This window comes from Xenopus laevis, chromosome 1L (genome assembly GCF_017654675.1).
Source record: "Xenopus laevis strain J_2021 chromosome 1L, Xenopus_laevis_v10.1, whole genome shotgun sequence".
Lineage (NCBI taxonomy): Eukaryota > Metazoa > Chordata > Amphibia > Anura > Pipidae > Xenopus > Xenopus laevis.
Window position 1 is genome coordinate 131,910,170 of NC_054371.1, and position 25,739 is coordinate 131,935,908.

General features: G+C 38.7%; 1 long non-coding RNA gene across 1 annotated transcript; it reads right to left on the reverse strand.

Moving 5' to 3' along the window:
• Positions 1-405: 405 nt before the first annotated feature.
• Positions 406-23,833, reverse strand: LOC121401355. The gene is made up of 3 exons (XR_005966180.1): positions 23,664-23,833; positions 12,495-12,647; positions 406-487 (listed from the first exon to the last, which is right to left on the reverse strand). It is a non-coding gene; the product is annotated as an uncharacterized LOC121401355 (long non-coding RNA).
• Between the last annotated feature and the right edge of the window lie 1,906 nt (positions 23,834-25,739).

Here is a 25,739-nt window from a genome sequence, read left to right on the forward strand (position 1 = left end):
GATAATCCTGAATGTGGTCTCAGATTCCTCCAAGATGCCCATCTGAAGAAATTGACAGTTCAAGATAGGGTGATCCTAGATACACCTATAACAGAAACTGAAGTCTCAATGACCATCACTAAATTCAAAAATGGCAAATCCCCAGGTCCAGATGGTTTAGGAGTAGAATTCTATAAATTATTACTATAAAACTACCCCATTATTAACGTCCCTATACAATGACATCCTACAAGGTGATCTTTGGGATAGAGCGACAGACGCTAGAATTATTTTATTACATAAAGAAGGTAGGAACCCTATGATACCATCTTCATATAGACCTATATCCCTGTTAAATCAGGACTTTAAGATCATGACAAAAATAATGGCAAATAGGCTACATAGAATTCTCCCCTCCATACTTACCCCTAACCAGATGGGCTTTCTCCAAAACAGACATCCGGTTCAAGCAATCAGGAAGGCCATAGCGACAATCTATCAATGTAACCTAGAAAAAGAGGACAGGGTTTATTAATAAACTGGGCAGCAAACTGGAAAATGAGGTTCAATGTTGATAAATGCAAGGTTATGCACTTTGGCAAAAATAATATAAATGCAAGTTATACACTAAATGGCAATGTGTTGGGAGTTTCCTTAGATGAAAAGGATCTAGGGGTCTTTGTAGATAACACGTTGTCTAATTCTGGGCAGTGTCATTCTGTGGCTACTAAAGCAAATAAAGTTCTGTCTTGCATAAAAAAGGGCATTAATTCAAGGGATTAAAACATAATTATGCCTCTTTATAGGTCCCTGGTAAGGCCTCATCTGGAGTATACAGTGCAGTTTTGGACTCCAGTCCTTAAGAGGGATATAAATGAGCTGGAGAGAGTGCAGAGACGTGCAACTAAATTGGTTAGAGGGACGGAAGACTTAAATTATGAGGGTAGACTGTCAAGGTTGGGGTTGTTTTCTCTGGAAAAAAGGCGCTTGCGAGGGGACATGATTACACTTTACAAGTACATTAGAGGACATTATAGACAAATGGCAGGGGACCTTTTTACCCATAAAGAGGATCACCATACCAGAGGCCACCCCTTTAGACTAGAAGAAAAGAACTTTAATTTGAAGCAACGTAGAGGGTTCTTCACAGTCAGGACAGTGAGGTTGTGGAATGCACTGCCAGGTGATGTTGTGATGGCTGATTCAGTTAATGCCTTTAAGAATGGCTTGGATGATTTTTTGGACAGACATAATATCAAAGGCTATTGTGATACTAAACTCTATAGTTAGTATAGGTATGGGTATATAGAATTTAATTAAAAGTAGAGAGGGGTGTTTGTATGGATGCTGGGTTTTCATTTGGAGGGGTTGAACTTGATGGACTTTGTCTTTTTTCAACCCAATTTAACTATGTAACTATGTAGATGCAGATAAAGCTTTTGATAGAATATCACATATCACACATACGGAGACTCCTAAAATTCCAACACTTTGGAATACACATGCTCAACCTCTTCAAAACCTTATATGACTCGGCTCAAACCTTCCTTACAGTCAATGGATACAACTCAGACACATTTACAATTCAACAAGGGACCAGACAGGACTGCCCACTTTCCCCTTTACTGTTCAATATTGTGCTAGACCCCCTAATAAAACATCTTCTCCTTAATAAAACCTTTACGGGAATCCCCCAAGGACATTTAAGACAGAAAATAGAAGCTTTTGCTGATGACATCCTGTTGTTTATCCATCATCCCCAGAGGGAATTACCCATAATATTGGAAACCATCCAGCTCTTCAGTACGTTTGCAGGCTTTCGAATCAACCTAGAGAAATCAGAAGCATTGGATCTTGGAACTCAGGGAACAATAAACAGGAACATCAAATTTCCCTTTAAGATAGCACAATCATATATAACTTATCTAGGGATCAAATTAACAAAAAAATATACCGACATATACTCACTCAATATCCGTCATACTATAGACAATATACAACAGGAACTAAAAAAATGGGAAATATTGAATTTAACCTTTCTGGGTAGAATTCATTTAATAAAAATGGTTTTCTTCCCCAAAATATACAGATGCTTCCTTATAACAGAAAGCCTTCTGATTACAAAAGGCTACTCCAAATGCTACGTACCTTTATATGGAAACAAAAACGACCTATGATAAGCCTGTTTAAGCTGCAGCTAACTAAAGAGCTGGGTGGGGTTAATTTCCCAAATATACAAGAATATAATGATGCATCACTATTACGCTTTGCGGGTGACTGGATTTACAACAGAAATGTCTATACCACAACAGAATTAGACCAACTACTGACAGGAGGACTTTCACGTAATTTCCTGATTCATTCTCCATTAAAGAGATTCCCCAAAATATGCAGGAACATCCTTTATTCATAGACACTTACAAAATTTGGAACACGGTAAGACACAGGTTTAAATTTATCTCAGGTTATTCTATTTATCTTACATGGCTAGGTAACCCAACATTCCCAACGGGGAAAAATAAGAAAACATTACTGAACTGGCACAATAAGAATTTGAGGATAGTCAAAGATGTTATTACTGAAAATTTCACCATACTAACTAAGGAAAATCTATTTCAGAAATTCCCCTTTTAGCTGAAGATCATTTACTTTTCATTCAAATTATTTATTATGCCACAAAAGTTTTACAACACCTATCTCAATTTGACAAAAGTAATCCTATAAACACATTGTGGCCCAGAGATACCTCTGGAAAAACCACATCTCAAATTTACCGTACAATTAGGACCACATTGTCACTCGAAACACCAGATACCTGGATGGATCTCTGTAATCCAGCAAGCAGATGCCACCAACATACTTCAATATCATGCCAAAACTATGCAAACATTATCTGCCAGCAAATACCAAGAAATGTCTTTACAGATTTTAAATCACTCTTACCTTACACCACTTCGGAGACATTATATGGGTTCCACAAACTCGACAAATGTCTGAGATGTCAACAACCCAGGGCTGACCTTGTTCACTGCCTTTGGTTGTGCCCCAGCATCCAACAACTAGGGGGAGAAGTTCAGGAATATTGGGAATCCCTAACGCAACAGACAGATGCTTTCACGTTGACATGGGCAATCTTTGGAATACCTCCCCACAACTGAAACTCACACATTCAGAAAGGCAAGTAGCAGAAATATTAACAGCAGCAACCAGGAAAACTATTTTTCATCACTGGCTTTCTTCGTCCTCCCCTCCACTCTCATTAGTCAAACAAAAACTCCACCATATCTTTTATATGGATTGGTTGGAATCGATGACAAATAAAGAACAATATACTGTATATACTCGAGTATAAGCCGACCCGAGTATAATCCGAGGTACCTAATTTTACCTACGAAAACTGGGAAAACTTATTGACTCGAATATAAGCCTAGACACAACTACAGCCCTGTCTCCCAGCAGCGCACATTCCGCCAAAGCGACCCCCCCGAGCAATCAACCGGACTTCTTTGTAAGTTGATGGTGACAGAGAATTGACAAACAGATTACTGTGTGCATTGTCCCACTGTCCCACTACCATGTGCAGAGGGTGCTGTGTGATATTGCCATCACTGTTAATCTTTCGTATAACCAACAGAGGGCGCTGTGTGATATTGCCATCACTGTTAATCCTTCATATAACCAACAGAGGCCGCTGTGTGATATTGCAGTCACTGTTATTCTTTCATATAACCAACAGAGGGTGCTGTGTTATATTGCCATCACTGTTAATCTTTCGTATAACCAACAGAGGGCACTGTGTGATATTGCCATCAGTGTTAATCCTTCATATAACCAACAGAGGGCGCTGTGTGATGTTGCAGTCACTGTTAATCTTTCATACAACCAACAGAGGGCGCACTGTTATTCTTTCATATAACCAACAGAGGGTGCTGTGTGATATTGCAGTCACTGTTATTGTTTCATATAAGCAACAGATGGCGCTGTGTGATATTGCAGTCACTGTTATTTTTTCATATAACCAACAGAGGGCGCACTGTTATTCTTTCATATAACCAACAGAGGGTGCTGTGTGATATTGCAGTCACTGTTATTGTTTCATATAAGCAACAGATGGCGCTGTGTGATATTGCAGTCACTGTTATTCTTTCATATAACCAACAGAGAGCGGACTGTTATTCTTTCATATAACCAACAGAGGGCACTGTGTGATATTGCAGTCTCTCCCCAAGCGAACTGTTGGTATAGGAATGATTATAAGTGACTGCAATCTCAGCTACTGCCCACTGACTTGAGTATAAGCCGAGGTAGACTTTTTCAGCACATTTTGGATGTTGAAAAACTCGGCTTATACTCAAGTATAATTCTTCTCAATCTGGATGAGTTACATTGCCTCACTCCCTACGCACATTAGACTTCTTACTATATACGCATTTAGACATATGGCCTGGTTTGACACCGAATTACTATATGACACTAACATCGTACAAGAAACGGATGTATACATCCAGAACCTTTACTGTTCAAGGGAGCAGAATCTCTGATCACCCCCCAGGAGTCACCACATCAACCGGATGCTGCATACAGCTAGTAATATCCCTTAACTATGATGAAGGAAGTATTGATTCAATGTTTATCACTTTACCGATGTTGACTATACTAACCTGTACTTTTGGATAGGATTAGACATTTGCAAAGAATGTGTTAACTATGGAAATTTCTTTTATGTACCTCCAATTTCCTCTATGTTGTTTACGTTATGTTGATTTGAAAACTAAATTAAAACATACAGTATGTTAAAAAAAACAGCAATATCCTTTATTATTATTAATTGTAATAGTATTCATCCTGTTAAAGTTCACATTTATGTCTTTGTTTTATATCCGTCGACAAAAAAATCCCAATTTAGTTTACAAATGAAGTTTATCTACTTCATGCTTTCAACACTGTTGACATGCAGATATAACAAAACAATATTCTCTTAGCTTTATTAGAGTCCCTCAACATTTGAAATGGTGCCACTTGCTATAGAGGCTGATGAATTCTTACTTACAAGTGACATTCCCAATTGACAATTGTTATGTTTTGGTAGCCGAGGATGAGTATAACAGTGCTTTATTAGCAGGTTCAACAGTAGCTTCAACTCTAACACTTTAAGTAGTATTGAAATTACTATGTATACATAGTATAACTCTTGTGCACAGTGACACCTACAGGCCATTTGTATAAATACCACATATTCCCCCTATAGTAGGAAAGCATTTGGGCAAATGTAATAAACAGCAACAATTAAACAGTATGCATTATTCCCATCACATAGTCCTTGGTCCATGCAGGTAGTTTTCTGATTCTCTCATTATGCCTTATAGGTTCACTTTCTTCATGTCTATTGCAGTTGGCATCAGGAGTAAGAAAATGTCCTTCATCAAATGGGGCTTCTCCAAAGTCACATCTAACAGGAGCAAGATGACTTGCATTCCATATGTGCCCATCAGACAGTTCATATGTGTATGGTCCTTGCTGGTGTCTCACTTCAAGTGGTGTAGTAAATTTAGATTGTCCTTGTTTCAGTATTCCTGGTTTCTTAATTCTGACTAAAGATCCAGGCTGAAAGTGCACTTCTCTTGCACCACTTTTGTCTGTCAGTATAAGCCTTGCATTTGGCTTGTTGACATTTGACAATGTCAGCAGTGGACGATTTTGTTAGCACAGTATTTGTGCTAAAAATGGAAGTTTAATATCTGCAACATGTAGTAATGTCTGCAACATATAGTAATAATTCAGCTGGAGATGATTGGGTTGTTGCATGGTGCGTTGCTCTGTAGTTATGTAGGAACTCTGTTGTAAATACTTTCCAAGATTTCCCAGTAAGATTTGCTGTCTGTAGTGCTTCTTTCCGACTTCTGTTGAATCACTCGATTTCTCCATTTGCTTGTGGGTAATACACTGAAGATTTCCTATGCACAATATTTCTCTCTCTCAGAAAGAATTCAAACTCAGATGAGACAAACAGTGATCCATTGTCTGATATTAACTCCTTCGGATTACATTCTCTGCTGAAGACTGTAGACAGAAATTTTATTACTGTAGTTGGTGTGAGAAACACATGCAATTTCAGGCCATTTACTGTAATAGTCTATCAAGGTTATAGCAAATGTACAGTCTATAGGAGCATCTGCAAAAGGACCCACAATATCAATAGCAAGTTTTTTCCCATGCTGAATCAGGAAATGGTACTGGCTGAAGTGGTGGTGTATGTGTGATAGCTGTTTTGTCATGATTATAACAAGTAACACAAGAATGAATGGCAGTTACCACATCGGCATCCATTGCTGGCCACCAGTATAGTTTGCCTAGTCTTTGTTTTGTACGTAGAATTCCTTAATGACTCTCATGTGCAAGTTGTATGAGCTTTTCTCGCAAGGTCTCTGTTACTAGTAAGTGGTGAGCTCCACGGACCACATAGCCATCTACTAAGGACAGTTTGTGTCTAATCCTGTAGTAAGGTTGAAGATCAGTACTGAGTTTCTTCTCAGCATTTGGCCATTTGCTTTGTAAGATGTCCCGTAGTTCTACTTGAATTGGACATGTGAGGCAGGTAAAGGTAAACGTGACAAACAATCAGCAGTAACATTTTTCAAACCTGGTTTGTATTGCATTTTGTAGTTGAAATTCAGTAGCCTTGCTGACATCTAGCTATACACATTCCAGCTCTTCCTAGTCCCTTTGTTGTAAGCAGTGTAGTTAAAGGGCTATGATCAGTGCATAAGGTAAATTCTCTACCCCATTATCCATTTTCCTGTTGCCCAAACACATCTTTTTCAACAGTTAAATACTTACGCTCTGCCTCTGTAAGTGTTCTGGATGCAAATGCAACAGTTTTCTCTGTATGATCAGCATGATCTGTGTGAGAACTGCACCAACGCCATGGTCTGAAGTATCTGTAGTTACCATATTGGGTAGTGCAGGATCAAATAAAGCTAGCGCTGGACTGTTCCACAATTAGCTGTTTCACTATTTTCAAAGCTATGTTAAGCAGTCTCTGACCAAACCAGGCTTAAAGTTCCACGTAGTAGTGCTCTAACTATTGAGGCTTTTCATGATTCACCCCTTCATAAGAAAAATCAAACCATTGGATCCATATTGGTAAAGTCAGATATAGGAGGTAAAAAGTTAAAACAAGGTGTACTACGTCCAAAAAATAATGGCACTTTCCCCTGTTTATCTTGTAACTGCTGTTCCAACTGCCAAAAGGGAGATATATTATATCATCCACGAAAAGGGAACCCCATTAAGATCAGGGGATATTACACATGTACATCTACTTTGTAGTATATGCTATAAAATGCCCGTGCAGATATTTATACGTGGGACAAACCACACGAATGATAAGAGACAAAATAAGGGAGCACAAATCTGCTATTAGATTAAAGAAAGTGGAGCAGGCGGTGGCATATCATTTCATTGAGAAGGGTCATGGGGTTTAACAACTGAAATTCCAGGTTATAGATAATGTTCTGATATTCCATATTGGAGGTGACAGAAACAAGGAGTTACTTAAAAAAGAAGCCTGGTGGATACGATATTTAAAAACAATGGAACCCCATGGCCTGAATCGGGAATATGATTTACACTCTATATTCCGATAAAATGGTTTTTAATTTGGTTTTATTTATGTTTTGATTTTATTGATATTGGGACAAAGAATCTTCTTTATAACTAGTGGACGGAATTGTTCCACCAACTAAATGTGAATAATTGAAAATGTATCTGTATTATAATGTTTTTTCAGTATTTTGCCACAAGTTGGCGCTATGATACATAGTATAAAATGTCTGAACATGTGTGTAACATTAGCTTGATAAAGGGCCATTGTTTGGCTTGAAACGTTGTAACTGTCCTGATCACAAAGCCTAAGAAAAGCATAATAAAGGCTTTTTAAATAAATATTCCTGTTGGTGCTGTCTGCTACAGTGTGTGTTGATCATCATCATCATTTATTTATATAGCGCTGTCAAGATACGCAGTGCTTATTGATATTCAAAGTAGGTTGGAGTGGACCCCAAATGACGTGCACCTGATTACTAAATGGGAGATTGGAGTTCCTGGTGAGTGCTGGCTTAATTGTATTTTTCTTACATGTCATGAAGATCCATAGTTGGAGAGTAGACAATTATATCATCCAAGTAGCATTGTACACCATGTATGCCATGGAGTATAGAAGACATCAGTCTTTGAAAACAACTCAGTGCTGAAACCAGTCCATAAGGTACACAAACCATCATGGGTGATAAATGCAGTGAGGTCTCTGCTTTCCTCATGCAGTAATACTTGATGATAAGCACTCTGAAGATCCAGGGTAGAAAATAATTTTGCTCCTCGGAGTTCTGAAAATATATTATCTATGTGTGGCAAGGGATGATTATCCATAACAACTGCTTTATTTGGTTCACGGAGATCAACACACAATCAAATAACTCCAGTTTTCTTCGTTGTTACAACAATTGGTGAAACCCATTCGGAAGATTCAGATTTTTCACATCTTGCTCTACCATTTTCTTTAGTTCCTGTGAGACTTCCTTATAGAGGCAATCTCCTCAATTTCTGGCATACTGGTTTTGCATCTGGTCTCAACTTAACTGGGTGTACAAAGTTCTTTGCACAGCCCAGTGAAGTATTGCTTTGTGGTGAAATTTTAGACACAGGCTGTGTGGCAGGCACTGGTGCTGTAGTAATGAGACCATCAACTAATTGTAGGTTTAATGCAGCAAAGAGATCCTTTCCAAGTATAGCAATACCCTTATTCACAATGTAAAATTCACATTTTGCAGTATTTGCAGTATGGACACTGACAGTGCATATAAACTTGTCTGGAATAAATGTATCAGCTTTATCCACGTTACATTTGAAGCAGTGACTTCATGAACATCTTTAGCAGAACTACGGCAGATCTTAGCAAAATGTCCTACTTTTTTGCATTTGCGGCACTGTACAGCTTTTGCAGGACATGTAGCATAATTTGCAGTGTGTTGTGTTGAACCACAGTGGAAGCAGTATTTTTTATTTGTATTTGGTGCACGGTTTTGCCGTGTAGGTGAATCCCTTTCCCTAGCAATGTATTTTGCCTGTGACTGTGCATTATTTGGCCACATTGCTGGATTCACAGTCTGTACATTCCCAGCAGTTCCCTGACTGAGAGATTTAGCTTCTGCCACTGCTGTTTCAATTTGGCTAGCAACTGTAATATCCTTCGCAAGGGTTAAATCCTGCTCTAGGAGCAGTCTCTCTCTAATGTGAGGTGAATTTGTTTTTTCCACTATTTGGTCTCTTAGCATTTCATCTGTTAGATTCCTAAAGTCACAGGTGACAACCAGCTCTCTCAAATTGTTCTGTGGATTCACCATTACGTTGTCCACGTTGGTGGAATTTATATCTTTCAGCCACCACATTTACTCTTGGAACAAAAAAGTTCTTTATAGCAGTAAGAGCAGTTTCATAAGTATCATCAGCTGATGGTAATGTATAGAATATACTTTGTCCCTCTGCTCCCAGGCAGTGATTAAGTAAAGCACACTTTCTAACAGCAGAAATCTCCCCTTGGTCAGCAGCAATAATGTAATTTTCAAACATATGAATACAAGCAGTAAAAGGTATGGTAGGCTCACCAGGGTTTGGGAGAAAAGCTGCAGGCTGCTGCAGATGTAGAAGAGACCTCTCATCGCCAATTTGCTATGTTTTGGAGGATGAGTAGAGTATAACAGTGCTTTATTATAAGGGTCATGCAGCCATTACACTTCAACAGTAGCTTCAAGTCTAACACTTTAAGCAGTATTAAAAGTACTATGTATACAGAGTATAACTCTTGTGCACAGTGGCACCTACAGGCCAATTGTATTAACACCACAACAATCGTTCTGTATCTGTATAGTAGGGTGTAGTCTTAATATTTTTTTTACAGTAGAGACGGTTCAGTTGCAATAAGAAGGAAGGGTTACCACTAAAACCTCAGCAGTGAGTTTAAACACTCAATTAGCCTTACTATACTGTTTAATGGATCATTCCCAGATGAAGAATATTATTGTCCTGACACTCACCATTATTATGTGACCACATGAACCACTGATTTTATTTTTCTTGTAAATATCAATAGAATGGTGAATGCATTAATATATTTGGTACATCCTTGAATATACATCCATATTCTTTACAAACCGTGTTATTGTGGAACACTAAACTGGAAAGAGAGATGGGTTGAGAAACAGGCTAATAGGCTATCAAAATAGAATCGGTATTTGCAGCAGAGGCATATGAAAAGCAAAACCAGCTGACCTTCAGCCACTATTCATAAAAAACGTATCTGGTTTTTTTTTGTTACCTGTTGGTTTATTTTTTCATTGACAGGTGGGTACAGGTGGATGAAAAATTTGCTCCATTGTCTATCTATGAGGCACACACTGGGGCAGATTTATCAAGGGTTGAATTGAAAATTCTAATTTGAAATTTGAATTTTCGAGTTTTTTATGGTCAAAACTGTCAAAATCGACTTGGGAGCTATTCAAACTTGATCAGAGTTTTTCAAAAAATTCAAATTCGATTTTTGAGATTTACCATTTACTGACACTTTAAGAACTCAAATTTGACTATTTGCCAACTTAAACCAGCAGAATTGTTGTTTAAGTCAATGGGAGATGTCCAGGGATCAAATTGGAGTTGTTTGCAGCCTTCCTGACTTTCGAGTTCTTTTTGGGAAAAAAAAACTCGAATTGAGTTATTAAAATTTGAATTGAATATGATTCTAATTCAAGTCTAGTTTTCGGATCCATCCTATTCACCCGAGTTTAAAAAATTAAATTTTTATAATAAATTTTGATTGGTCTAATTTCAAGTTCATGGGCATTTATGGGAGTTCGAAATTTGACCCTTGATAAATGTGCCTCTGAGTGATTCAAATGCTTAGAATGTTAGAATATAAAAATACACACAATTGGGGAATGTATCTCCTGAGCAAGAGACTGGACTCACAGGGATTGATCCTCCCACTCCATTAGCTTTTAAGAGAGAGCCCAGACCAACACCCATTTTTAAAGGCATAAGGTCTGGGCAATCTCTCTTGGTCCTGGCAGTCTCTCACCTTTAAAAGCCAATGGCATGTGAGCCCTGTGAGACCAGTGCCTTGGTCAGAAGACACTTATCCCAAGAAATTCTGTGCCAGCCTATGAAAAATGTCCAGAGGTAAATATTTAGGACCACCATATGGTGGCATGGTATGGTGGCTTGTCAGATTTATGATAACATTGTAACTAAAAACCCTGTTTTTGAAAATTCATACACTTGCATAGATACAGTACTAAATAACGTATGGAACAGGGGACCAGGGAATGTGCATTGATCAATCCCCTCTCTTTTGTATGTTAAAATATATCATAACTATTTACTGAATTATGAAAAAGTGACACCAAGATTCAGTAAATTTTACCAGTTGGTACTGATAGTTTGATATATGTGTCATTTAATTAACATTGATTAACACAGCACTGTCAGTTCAATAACCCCATGTCTGACATTGGCCTTACTGACATTTGAGTTATGCATCTTTTTTTCATTATGACTTATAGTTAACCTGCCCTTACTAACCCCAAAGTGATAATTCATACTGTAATTAATAAATTTGTGTTTTTAAAAGTATTCCTTTAGCTTGCACTGCTCTATTTTGGTTGCTGTTCTGCCTCTACCTGCTAAATGATCCCATAGCACTGAAGAGCTGGCTTGCAAAGAGAATTTTTAATACATGTTGGTTTCTGTTTTTTTTATTGTATAAAAAAATATAATGGAATATTATTTTAATGTGTGTAGTCCAGGTAAACATTTAGTATTTCATACACTATGACTACTGAGTTCATTTAAGCTCATAAAGCAATAATTTTTTAGATAGTTATTATAGAATAAATGTGAAGGATGCATATGCTAATTGCTGTGGCAGTTCTGCTGAGTGCTTGTGCACTGTGCCTGCCCTCACAACAGGAACACTAACTATATACAAACATGGAGTACTTAGAGCTCAGTCAGGTGCACTCTGTAAAAGGAAGTCAAATTACAAACATTTATAAAGATCTGTTTTTACACAGGTGGTTGACAAAAACAAGCCACTGCTATTTGTCATAATCACTGTCACCTGAATAGACAAATCATCCCAGATTATATTCCATTTCAAATGCACAATTTCCTTGAATCATTAAACTGCGCATAATTATGATCTCTTGCAAAGGGTGGAAGATTACTATAATGAAGCTTAGTACATTCTAGCGAATAAGTTGTTAATTGTGTATGTTTTCAGTTGCCCTATTACATTTCTTTTTAAGCTTTTTAGCCTTAAGGGGCTCAAATGAAAATACCGACTGTACAAGAGCAGTTGTGTTCTTGTACAGTAGGTGTTGCCACCTCAAGGGCCCCTACACCTCCCTCCCAGCCCATCACCCCAGCTGCAACCCCCCTATGGCAACCCCACCCATCCCACGTACCTTGTTTCTTCTTCTTCTTCTTGATCGTGGCTAGTAGTAAAGGTCAGGGAGCAGATCGTGGCTAGTAGTAAAGGTCAGGGAGCAGATCAGGTCTTGGTTGTCGAGGCTCACAAGGGCCAAGGCCTACTGGATTTTCCCATTTTCCTGCCAGCCCTATTAAATGAAGCACAGTGGGAATTGTACAATGCAGCAACAGTTTGTATATGATGAGCAACAGTGTCAGACCGGCCTGCCAGGGTAACAGGATTTTTTCTGGTGGGCCCAGACCCGTGTGGGTCTTTTGCCCTTTTTTTGGATCACAGACAATAAACTCTACCTTTTCCAGAATACTTGTTTTTTCAGTTATTTTAAGCAAAGTGAAAGTGTTAGTTTAGGAGTCTGTGGTCAGGGAAAAGGCAGATGCCAAATGTATTGCTACAAATAAGAAGGAGTATCCAGGGAGATTGTAAATATTTAGGGCTGGCAAGGACATTTTTCTGAAAGAATTTGCAAGAAGAAAACATTGAAAGGCTCCAGTTGGTGGGCTCTTGATGTCATGTTCTCTGATGGGCCCTTTATGCCCAGTCTGACCAGGCAAATAACTTACAAAGGGGGAAACAGTTACAAAGGCAGACAGTTACAGAACACTCAGAGGCTGGCACCTGTGTAATTGCATCTAATGTTGTACATTAACCCCCAACTGTGCATGAATGAACCAATACACCTCTTAGTCCAACTGCCTTTTCTAGCTCTAGTGTAATGGTGTTTAAAACTCTTTGGTAAATCTGTATCAGAAAGTTGAAGCTTTTAAATTACACACATAATACAGTTTCATCCAGATGCAAAAATGTTTCAAGAAGAAATTAAACACTTGCTTGTATATATAAATATATATGTATATTTCCCCCCCCCTCATGTTTATGTTTCTCTTCTTTCAATAATTATCCAAGCTGAAAGCTTTCCTTTTTAGATCTATTTATTGGATGGATGGACTTATTCCAAAGATTTCAGACGTCTGCAGTCATATAGCAGAATGTATAACATATAAAAGATTTGGGAGGGATGTACATGCAAATGAGCTTCTGTTAAGAAATGTGTCACTTTGATAGTTACTTCCCCTTTTTTTCTAGCAATATTTGGGTTTTTACCAAGTTGCAGCGGCACAGACTTGCCAGCCTGATGGTGTTTTTTTTAAAACTCCAGATTTGTTTTCTGAGAAACATAAAAGACCAAATGCTGTGGGTAATTACCAACGTGCAATTCAGAGCTGAGGTGTATATGCAAAGTTTGCTTGCAAACATGATAAAAATGCGAAGAAAAAAAACAAACTTGCTATAGCGCATATGGTGTATATGTCTTCAATCTATTTTCATGTTCATCTTTAACAGTCTTAGTGCTTTGTCTCAGTGTTACACTTATAACGACTCAGCCACGAGCAGAGAAATTGGAGGACTAGACATCCTGTCCCTTTCTTACTGCAATTATTTTCCCTGGCATTTTCTTTACATTTCAAGAGAGCTAACTTTGCTCAGCTGCCAGTCAGTCTGTAATGCAGTAGATACAGTAAAATCACTTGGAAAGGGTACATCTGCTGATTTTGCAGAGTGTAACAAAGTGTATCTCAGTTGTTTACTCTTCCTGCTAATTTAATTATTTACAGCATCATAGTTAGATTCAGAATATGAAATGACATTGAATCTATTTCTGTAGCCCTGCACATACATATTTCATCTACTTTCTGTCATCTTTTAGATGTCTGATGCTGTTTTTCCTGCTGCTACACAGATAATATGCAAGGATAGTTTCATATTCTCAAACATACAAAAAAACTAATATTTATTCATGTTTTAGGCAATCTCATTGTATTTTGTATCTTGGCTTATTTTGATATGCTGACCCTGTCCGTATTCAGAATTCCAAATGCTTCCAGCACAACGTTTGAAAAATTCCCAAAGGCTATTTATATGTTTAGTTTTATTGATATACAGTAATTACTGGATCTATTCAAATGCAATACAATGGAGGTTTTATAATAACAGCAAGGTAGAATGAATACATAGATATATTTTTTCGATACTTTCTTATACAGATATATTCTTGGCTTTGTCTTGTTTAACACTTCATAAATTATGTAATGCAAAAATGCAAGCATGGTTGAACTTCATCCAAATATACTTTATTTTAAGCTCTATTTGCAATAGTGGATGAAAAGGGGAATGAACAATGGCAGCATTACATTCAAAAAGCTTTTAAAGCTTTTTGGCAGGCAACATTAATGATCAAGAGTTAACATTAAAAGAGGCTATGATCATAAAATTGGTAAGCCACCATACCATGTTAAGGTAAACCCAATACGGTGGTCCTTAACTGTTTACCTCTGTCATAGTATAAAAGTAGCATTCCTTGGGATCAGTGTCTCCTGGCCTTGGTGGCTTGCCAATTTTATAATCATAACTTTGTAACTAAAAACCACTGTTTTTATAAACACTTATATACATATATACTGAATTACTTGTGAGACAGGTGACCAGGGAATGTGCATTGATTAATTGGACAAATCAGTTGCACTTCCATTATATTTGAACACATTTTTACTTAGCCTTGGAGTGCTCCCACAACCCCCTTTGTATTTTTTGTTTTGCAGCCAGAAGCAGGCTAGGCTTCCATGTGGTTTCTAGCACCCCCACACTCGCCCCTTCAACAAAGGTGGTCTCATGCCTTTAGAAATGGGCATTGGTTTGGGCAATCTCTCTCTTGAAAGCCGCAAAAGTTAGTGTTGGGAGGATTTAGCCCTCTGATTGAAACCAATGCCAAGGTCAGGAGACACTGATCCCAAGGAATGCTGTTTTTATACTATGACCAGAAGTAAACAGTGTATTTAAACACATTTTTACTTAGTCTTGGAGTGCTCACACAACCCCCTTTATATTAACTGCTAGTTGAGCCAGGGGAGGGTAAAAACCCCATCTAAAACCTCAGATGTTTGAGATGGCAATAAGACTAGTCTCTGGATCAAATTTGTACTGTACTAAGAGCTATTTTCAATAACCTTGTATTTTGTCACATCACGTGCAACCTCTTATTGAAGCTATCTAATGTATCTGCTAGTACATCTGATACAGTAAGAGAATTCTAAAGCTTCACAGCTCTCACTGTAAAAAAAAAATCTGAATTTTAAAATGGAATTTCCTTTCTTTTAATTGGAATGGAAGCCTACTAGTAAATAATAATACATGCAACAGCATTCATGCTTAAACACTGGAGTATTAAAATGGTCACAATGTTGCGCTGTGAATAATGTTAATGTATGATTGCAATGATCTATGCTGTTGTATTACTGCACTCTGTTGTTTCTGTTTCCTTTTTGTTTATCCACCATATTGTCCTTGATCTTCCACACTGTTAAATGTGCTCTGTATAATCCCTGAGTGATACACAAGTAAATCCTTTCCCAAGTTGCTGTGCTGAGTGTTCCCTGCGTGATCATCATAAAGACCACCTCTGCCAACAAATAAGGCCACCACTGGCCACCAATTGTAGTCAGAGAGATAATCACGTTTGGGAGTTTCAACCCTGAAAGCAGAAAGTTGCAGGTAAAACTTAGTCCCTATGTAAAGTGTGTAATGGTAATGGGTTGAGATAAGTGGACCTCTTGTATTTGTCTGTAAGTAACAACAGACCTGCATTGCACCTATTGGCACCTAGCTCTGCACCTTGAGCTGGAATCGTAATCCTGTGCAAAATGCAGAATCAGTTATGCTTGGATGATGTGCCCCTTGCCTTATGTCACATAGTTGTAGTTTTGCACTAGTTCATTAGCCCCTAGCAGTCAAACAATAGTCATTCAGTCTACATCAGTAGGGATAATACAAGGAAAAACCTTGTAAATTGATATGGATTAATTACATGGATGGAAAGATTACTCCATCAGTATATTATCCCCATAGCATATTGAAAGGAGAACTAAAGCCTAACTAAAGTAGTAGGCTAGAAATGTTGTACATTATATTTTGGGCTTCTGTACCAGCCCAAGGCAACACAGCCTTTTAGCAGGGAAGACCTGTGCCTCCAAAGATGCCCAGTAGTTCTCCATCTTCTTTTTCTGCTAATTTGCTGCACATGCTCTGTGCTGCTATCAGTTACTGAACTTAGGGACCCACTCAAAATATACAGTACCCTTAGAATATAAATGTCATAATATAAGACTGATTAGTAATAATACAGATAATTACTACATGGCAGCACATAAACCAGTGCTACTAGCATGAGAATTGAATAATCAGCCTTGTAGCATCAGCTTATATAACAGGTCAACTTAATTTTCTGCTAGATAATTTGCGACGACCCCTAAGCTTAGATTCTTAATAGCTGCTCAACGCCCACTGAGCATGTGAGTCGCAGACCCCCTGTGACAAGTTTGAAGTCCTGGTCCTGGATCATTGCTGCTATTGAGAAGCTGAAACTTTAGGCTGGTGCAATAAGTTCAGTATATAAAATAGGGCATTTTTAGCCATATTCACCATCTAGCCATAGGGTTTATTTCTCCTTTAAAAAAGGGGAAATGCCAATGCCCACTGAGTGTCTGAGCACATACATGCACTAAACACATTTGAAAACATATTTTTGAACACATTTAAAAAAACATTATCAAAAGAAATAAATTTTTAGATGTATGATTTATTGCTTTTGAGAGCTTTTAGAAATGCTAAGTTATGAATCCTTTGTATACTTATTGTGTTCATTCCGTTATTTGAAGAGGAGATAAGGCTTCTGCTGCAAATAAATGTTATCTTAATATATGCCTTTTTCATATTAGCTTTAAAGGAGTTTATATATATAAACACCAAGAAGTCTGCTAACTGCCATAGTAACAGTAATAGTAACAGTTGGTGTTTTTTTCTAGGTGGGGGGTTATTTAGGTCTGCTCTTTGTTCAGCACTGTAACCTTGATAAAGGTCTCTGTTGAGACCAAAATGTCAGTTCAATAAACTTATATTTCTTTGTTCATCACCAAAAACCTGTGAGTGCAGTATAATATGATGTTTTTATAATCTACAGGCACCCAGGCATTTAACCTTGTTTAATGGAGCGCACACTTTTAGCTGTTATATATAGATATACTGACCCACTGTTCCAGTATATCAGTATGCACCCTTCTTCATGAGCAACTACAAAATATTGTCTCTTTTGCTATTGAGCTCAAGCTTGCTGACTTTTTGATAACTCCCTACAACCTATGCATTTCTGATCAAGCAATGGAAAAGCTGGAATTTCAGCACAAGTGGACACAACTTCTGAATATGAGTTTCCAGTGGAAGCCATTGACCAGATTCTGTTTGATGTTATTGTCCCAGAGGACGCAGTAAGTAAGGTACCGCTTGATATTTGCCATAATTTTCTACATTTAAGAAAGAGGGTAACTGACTTACATTTGCATAGACTTTATTTATCAAATTAGTACCGTAAGAAACAAATCCCTAGGGGGTTCTGTATAAACAACATTCCAACATTACGTCGCTCCTCCCCCGATTTCTGATTCCTGGCTAGATAAACTATAGATCTCAGTAGATAAATACAAACAGGAATTGATTGTGTTTAAACAGCAGAAACTCGTTTAGCAGCTTACTATAAGGACAGACGGGTATACATGTGGTTACTGGGACAATGGGGTCCCAGTATATGGGATATAGATGCAAACACACTATTAATGTTGATACTGTTGATAGTTTTGTACATTCATTTAACTCTGATACCCCCAGCACTTCACGCAATACTGACACTACTTTTTTAGGCGTAAAAACAAGAGCCCAAAAAGGCAGAGAACGCGCACCAGAAGAGGGGTAACGGTACTACAACAAAACAAAACTTCCAAGAGGGAGGAAACACTTTTAATTTAAGCCATCACCCCCTCTACTGGTAAAACATCTCTCCAACAGAGGGGGCCTCAATTTTGTCCCCACTGTGGCCTCTGATACACTCTCAGATCGATATTGCAAAATGTAATAAACAGCTGAAACTTTGGGAACTTTTTGAATTACAGTAGAAAGAAAAAAAAAGGAAAGCGTTACATAGTAGATAAAAAGAAAATTCTGACGTGTATTAGTGACGTATATTATTGTTAATATTAATGTTATTAAAGTGCATATGCATTGATGTGATATATGATATATATATATAAGAGAGAGTCCAGTCCTATAGTCCTACACAGAGAGAGTCCAGTCCTATAGTCCTATACTTGGTTCAGGGACCGAATAGCTTGAGGGAAGAAGCTCCTCCTCATTCTCTCTGTGTTTGCCTTAAGGGAGTGGAAATGCTTTCCTGTCCTCATCAGTGAGAAGAGCCCATTATTGGGATGGGAGAGGTCTTTCATGATCTTCTTGGCTTTTGTCTTGCACTGCTTAGTGTAGATAGACAGCAGGTCAGGAAGCTCATGGCAAATGATGCGTTCAGCCGAGCGGACCACTCTTTGAAGAGCTTGTCTGTCCTGCTTAGTGCTGTTCCCATACCAGGTACAGATATTTCCCGTCAGGATGCTCTCGATGGTGCATGTATAAAAATTCTTAAGCACCCCCAGAGGCAGATGGAAATCTTTTAGTCTTCTGATGAAGAAGAGTCGTTGACGGCCTTTCTTCGCCAGGGTGTCGATGTGACAGGACCATGACAGGTCTTGTGTGATGTGAACACCCAGATACCGGAAACTGCTCACTCTCTCCACTGGCGCTCCACAGATGTATAAGGGCTCGTAATTCCTCACCTGCTTTGTGCTAAAGTCCACAATCATCTCCTTAGTCTTGCTGATGTTTAGGAGGAGGTTGTTCTCCTGACACCAGTTCTCCAGGTTCCTTATCTCCTCCAGGTAGGTCTTCTCTGAGTTATCAGAGATCAGGCCCACCACCACAGTGTCATCAGCAAACTTGACAATGGAGGAGGTGTCTGCTGTCGATACACAGTCATAAGTATACACTGAGTATAGAAGAGGGCTTAAAACAGCCCTGAGGTGCTCCAGTACTGAGCGAGATGGAGGGAGAAAACGTGTTCCCCCACCCTCACTGATTGGGGTCTGTCTGTGAGAAAGTTGAGGATCCACTGACACAATTGGAATTATTGTGTTGAATGCTGAGCTATAATCTATGAACAGCATCCTAACATAATTCCCTAGCACATAATTTAATTTAAACATAATTTACCTAGCAACTGCATCCTTGCTACTCTTGACGTAAAAAGCCATATACTGTCATTCCACACAAATGTGCCACCTGAGTCTAGGTGACTCAGGGAAGTGTGTAGCAGGTGTGATATGGCATCACATGTTGACCGATTTATCCGGTATGTGAACTGTAAAGGGTCGATGGTGGCAGGGAGTGTGGAAGTGATGAAGTCTCTGACAAGTCGCTCAAAACACTTCATCACTACTGAAGTCAGTGCTACTGGACGATAATCATTGAGAAAAGCTGGCTGTTGTTTCTTCGGAACAGGAACAATAATAGACTGTTTGAAGCATGCGGGAACCACTGCTTGAGCAAGGGAAAGGTTGAAGATCTTCGTGAACACCGGTGCCAGCTGGTCAGTGCAGGCTCTCAGGACTTGACCTGGGATTGCGTCTGGTCCTGCTGCTTTCCTGGTGTTTACCCTCCTGAAAGCATTCCTCACAGCATGCTCTGTGATGATAAAAGCTTTGTCTTCACTGGTGCACTCCGTACGCATGCAACTATTTGTTGTGTTTTTTGCTGCGGCATCGAATCGAGCATAAAACGTGTTTAGTTTGTCAGCCAGTGAAGCATCAGCATTCATCATCGGAGAGGCTGATTGTTTATAGTCAGTTATTTTCTGCGGTCCCTTCCATAGGCTCCTAGAGTCACACTGTTGTAGCTGTGACCTTAGTTTTTCTCCATAGCACCTTTTTTACCGAGCAGCACACATGGTAAGATGCAGTTTTGTATTGGTCCATGTTACATTCTAAATGCTAACATTTATCATCCTCCACATACTATTAAAGTGGTACCTTACCCGCAGTTCTGCAACACGAATCCCGATACATACCCTATATACAGTACCCCCTCTGGGTTTAAATGAATCATTACCCATATCTGTTTTTTTCTAATGTTGTAATCAGTTCTACAGCCTACACAACTTCCTGTAATTTCATGTGACGCTAAAGGTGGCCAAAATTTTTGTACGATATTGGGTGCGTGTATGGTGGGAAAAGAGCCGACCAATATCAGCAGAAGACTTTGCTATTGGTGGGCTCATCGATCGGGCTGGTCAGAAAATTTTGATTGGGTGGCACATTTGTGTGGAATGACAGTATATGGCTTTTTACGTCAAGAGTAGCAAGGATGCAGTTGCTAGGTAAATGTTTTGTGTGGAATGACAGTATATGGCTTTTTACGTCAAGAGTACCAAGGATGCAGTTGCTAGGTAAATGTTCGAGTTGTACCAGGTGCTGAATCAGATGGCTAGTGTCTCTAGTGTATAATTCCATTTGGGTGCCTTTGATGGCACCCAAACATCGGCCATTGTTAGTGCTGAATCATCAGATACAGATAGAATTCTATTGTTTCTACCTGTATATCTGGTGATTCAGCTCTACACATGTGTATTGAAAGGAACGATCTTTCTTGGAAAGATCACTTCCAAGAAAGATCATAATTGTTACGTCTATGGCCACCTTTAGTGTATTTAAAAGTGGCCAGTAGTCGCCCTGACCAGTGGAATTCATAATAATTATGGCATGTTGGTTAATCTGATGTTCTACTAAAGTCCCCACTTACCTGCAGTAGGTTTGTACTGACTGCCTATTAAGTAATAACCTTTTTGTTTAATCTTTTTGTTTTTTTGGGTGTAATTGTCTATGTTCCTGATATAATTATGATAATTATGAGGCACAGTTGGGGAATTTTACATTCTGGCTCTTGCCATAAAAGCCCCCCTAGCCTCCTCACTGTCTGTGAGCCCTGTTTTTATATAGTAATACCCACGCCTGACATTGCTACTAATACATAGTAGCTTAAGCTACTTTGCAGGTGTGAATCTATTCAATGTTACATGTTATAACTGTACTGCAAATAAGTAACACAGCTTGGTGGTACCACACCTCTAGTGTTGGGCGAATTTGTGCGATTGTTGTCTCACCGCAAATTTAGCAAATTTCCTGCGAAATTCATGAAACGGGTGAAAAATTAGCGAAACTCAGATTTTGACACCGACGACAAATTTGACGCCGCAAATTTGGAAATCTATTGACTGGCAGCAAAAAGCACAAATTCACAATGAATAAATTCGCCCATCACTACACACCTTGATAACCAACTAGCCTTACCCATGTTCCCACATTACTGGTCTAGGTAATCTACACCAGTAATGTGGTAATCTACCCTTCTACAACTAAACACTGGACCGATTGTTACCCATAGGTTTCCTTGGCCGGATTTGACGAAGTGGAGCCTCGAGGCTGCATGGTCCCAGCACTGGCCGCTTCCACTCATTCTGCCCCCGCCCCCCTCCCCCGTGGCTGCAGGGTTCTAGTGCCAGCCATGGTGATCTTAGACACAGAAGCACTGGGAAGCTTCGAGTCCCCAGTGCTCCTAAGGATGAGGCTGGATGGCATGCCACCCCTAAAAGTTTGCCGTCCTAGGCCTGGGCCTTTGTGGCCTAGCCACAGATCCGGGCCTGTAGGTTTCCATATGTTATTCCCCACTTACCAGGGAATCCACATCTGTTTGAGGTTAACATTATCATGTAAACTTAACCTTGTACTCCTACTTGATGCATTGTTCTTAACCTGCTTTTATATCACAGTACACTATATGGTGGAGTTAATGTTTATTTTGTTTGCACACTACATTAAGATAATAATACTATTGTGTGTGTTTTGACATGCTTAGTAAGGCAAGAACACACTTTTTTGCTTCTGTCCAGTTGTTTCTGACCTTCACTGTCACATTCATTTACATATGGGTGTTCACTACTGTTATTATGGCAATTAACAGTGTTGGTGTTTTGTAGGTGGTGTGTTTGTGTGTGTGTTCCAATGCCTGATGCAGGTTAAAATCTAAAGGGAATAGTAGATTTATCTAAAATTTTCTTCTAGCTACATTCAGTTTATAGGAAAGTGTGTAACTCCCTTATGTAACCTTTGATGAAAGACCTGCTTTTATCACAAGCTCCCTTCTGCTTCATACTCATTCATGTTACGTTTAAAACCTCCAGAGGGATTGTGGTGGCCTTGGTAACAACATGATATAGGACTTCTTTAGAAAGCTGAAATTATTGATCTTCTCTTTTAGGAATTTTATAACAGAGCTGCAACAAGACCATACATAGATATAACTTCTTGTTCATTGTATAATTAGGAAAAATATAATTTATATATGTTTTTAAAGATTTCTCAAAATGGTCACATCTACATAACTATTAATTAGTTGATATGAAAATATATGACCCTGAAACTCAGTGGCTGTATGTAATGTAGTATTTTTCACACAATGTAAATTGTAATTAAGCACCCATGCTAGTTAAATATCACTTTGGTCCCTGTGTGACACCCTATCCCTTTAATCATTTTGGTCTGGGTAGCACCTGTCATTCCCGATTAGCATATACTGTAAAGACAGCATGCTGTCAGAAACAGTACTTTCAACTCCTCCTATTCTTCAGGAGTTTATCATCATCCCATTTATTTATATAGCGCTGTCAAGATATTTGCTCCCTCTCCAGGTCTCCTGTCACCCTACTGCATTCTCCCGATTTTTAAGCATTCTTCAGAATTTATTTTAAAGGTTCCCTTAAAATTCCAGGCGCACCTGCACAGGAAACATTCAATGACATCATAAGGAGCAGTCACTTGCGGTGGTTTGCGGCTGCATGTGATGTCACAACACAAATTTTCAGAGGCCCAGAGAAACTAGATTCTAAGGCTGAGAGCTCTGTAGAGAATACATGTTAAAAACTAAAACCACCTAATAAATCTTTTTTTGCTTTTCCTATGTTTAAAAACCTGTTCTGGCTATTCATGAACTGAAAGGAGAAATGTGAAAATATAATACATTGTAATACCTGCCAAATAATTGGGGAAATATACCCCACTTTAGGAGCTCATTCAGTTGGGTGATGTAGAAAAGGTGAATTAAAATTATCTGGACTTTCAAAAATAAATATAAATGTTTTTCTTTTATAAAACAGACAACATACCTGATTTTACAGAATGAAAGGAAACCTTGATAGTCTCTTTCTGCTCCCCCTCCACTTAGACTCACAGTTTGATCTACCCCCTTCCTCATCTTGTAGCATTGTGGAGTGACAGATCCTGGATTTAAAGTTCTTCTGCTTTCCAGTGACATGAACTCTGTTAGTGCATTCTTATGTACCTGTTATTGAGGTTGAGACACTTATTTGAAAAAGTTGACACAGTTATTACATTTAAAACAACATTTAGTATAATGATTAATGTACCCCATATTGAAACATTTACTGTACAATACAGGATTACACTATCAATAGTTGATCAGGTTAGAAAAAGCCATCTTTTAGGCTGATTGAAGACAGGACATTTTGTCACCCACACTTAAAGGGGAACTATCACGAAATTAAAAATGATCAAAATTAATCATTGCATCAAGTAATTTAATTCCATAAATATAATATATTTAAAATGTTACATGGTTTTTAAGATATTTCAGTTATTAAACTGGTACCAGCAGTTGCTGCATCCCTGTTACCTGGCCTCTGGCAGGCTCTGCGTTGGCATCAAATTCATTTGATTCACAGGCCTTCCCCAAGAAAGGCAGTAAGTCAGCTTCCTTCTCTGTTCTATAAGACATAGAAAAATCTCCTGCTCTGTATCTACCCCCCCCCCTTTCCAGAAAGACATGTGGAAAGCCTGCTGTGGTAAATTTACTTGGAAGGTTAATAAACTCTCACTTAACTCCACCCCCCTTCTCCCCTGCACACTTATTGCTTCTGAGTCTTGGCATAAACACAAGGGAAAGTGTCACATAGATAGGTACAGTAAGGGACTGTGCAACTGATTTTGCTTTTTTATGGGGAGAGGGAGGGGTGAGAGCAGTCCTCTTTGCATCAGAGAATGGTACTTTTGAAGTTCCTTTACTAGGATGCTGCTGCCTTTCCTCCTGCCTTTCTGGGAGGGAGGGAAGGGGCAAGGAAGAAGAGAGCAGGAGATTTGTGTCAGGAATGGACAATTGACTCTTTAAAGCCACTCAGCTACCAGTCAGCAAGGAGGAGATAACAAAGGAAACTCTATATAGTGCATTACTAATGATAACTGTGGAAAATAAAATATATCAACTCTATTTCTATTATAATTAAAGTATACTTCATAAATGTGTAAAAAGCTATTTTTGGTTAAACACCACAGTCCAGTGTTTCTACAACAGACAGTGTTCACAATGATAAGTGATAATGTGATGTGAACCCAATCTGTTGTAAAAGCGCTTGGACTGTGGTGTTTAAACTAGAACAGAACTATAACTCTCTGCACCAAAAATAGCTTTTTTTTTTTTTTGCATTTTCTCAAGTATGATTTAATCTTGATAGAGTTGATATATTTTATTTTTCTACAATTATCGTGAAAACACTGCATTATATAGTGTTTTTTCCCCTAGCTCATAGCAAGCACCAATCAGTCTTGTTGAATTTTAACCCTTTAGTTGTCACAGAACGTAGAATATGCAGCACTTCTAGTGGAGGAGGGCTTTTAACCCTTTGCCATCAAGCACATACTGCATCTGTGCTGGCAGACAGGGGCTTTATCTGCCAAGAATGTAATAGGTACTTTCTTTTGCAGATGAGCTGTTCTATCTGCATGGGAGGCGTCAGCTGCCTCCAAAGAGAGTGTGCAGCAGTGACAGTGCCCTGGGAAATGAGGCTGGGGGAGTTGTCATTTCAGTCCTGCAATGCAATTGTCACAGGGCCGACCTAAATGCAGCATCTACTGTGCTGTCCAACTTCCTCTTACTCCAGTCCTGCCCTCGAAATTCTTGCTGTGCTGCACTCCATAGGCACCGACCTCCATGACCCCTCGAGCAATTTCATCGTCCCTCCTGCTCCAAGAATGGTAAGTGGCCTTTATTTACACATTTACACACACTTATACACTCTTACACATGCATTTTAGTGGATTCACTTTTTTTTATTTTGCACACTTATATACACTGTTGCACAACTTTTAGAAGTGTGATTTTATTGTAATTATTTCTCTGCATTATTCTTCCTAACGTATATAGCTCTGCTGTCTGGTACTTTGGTATA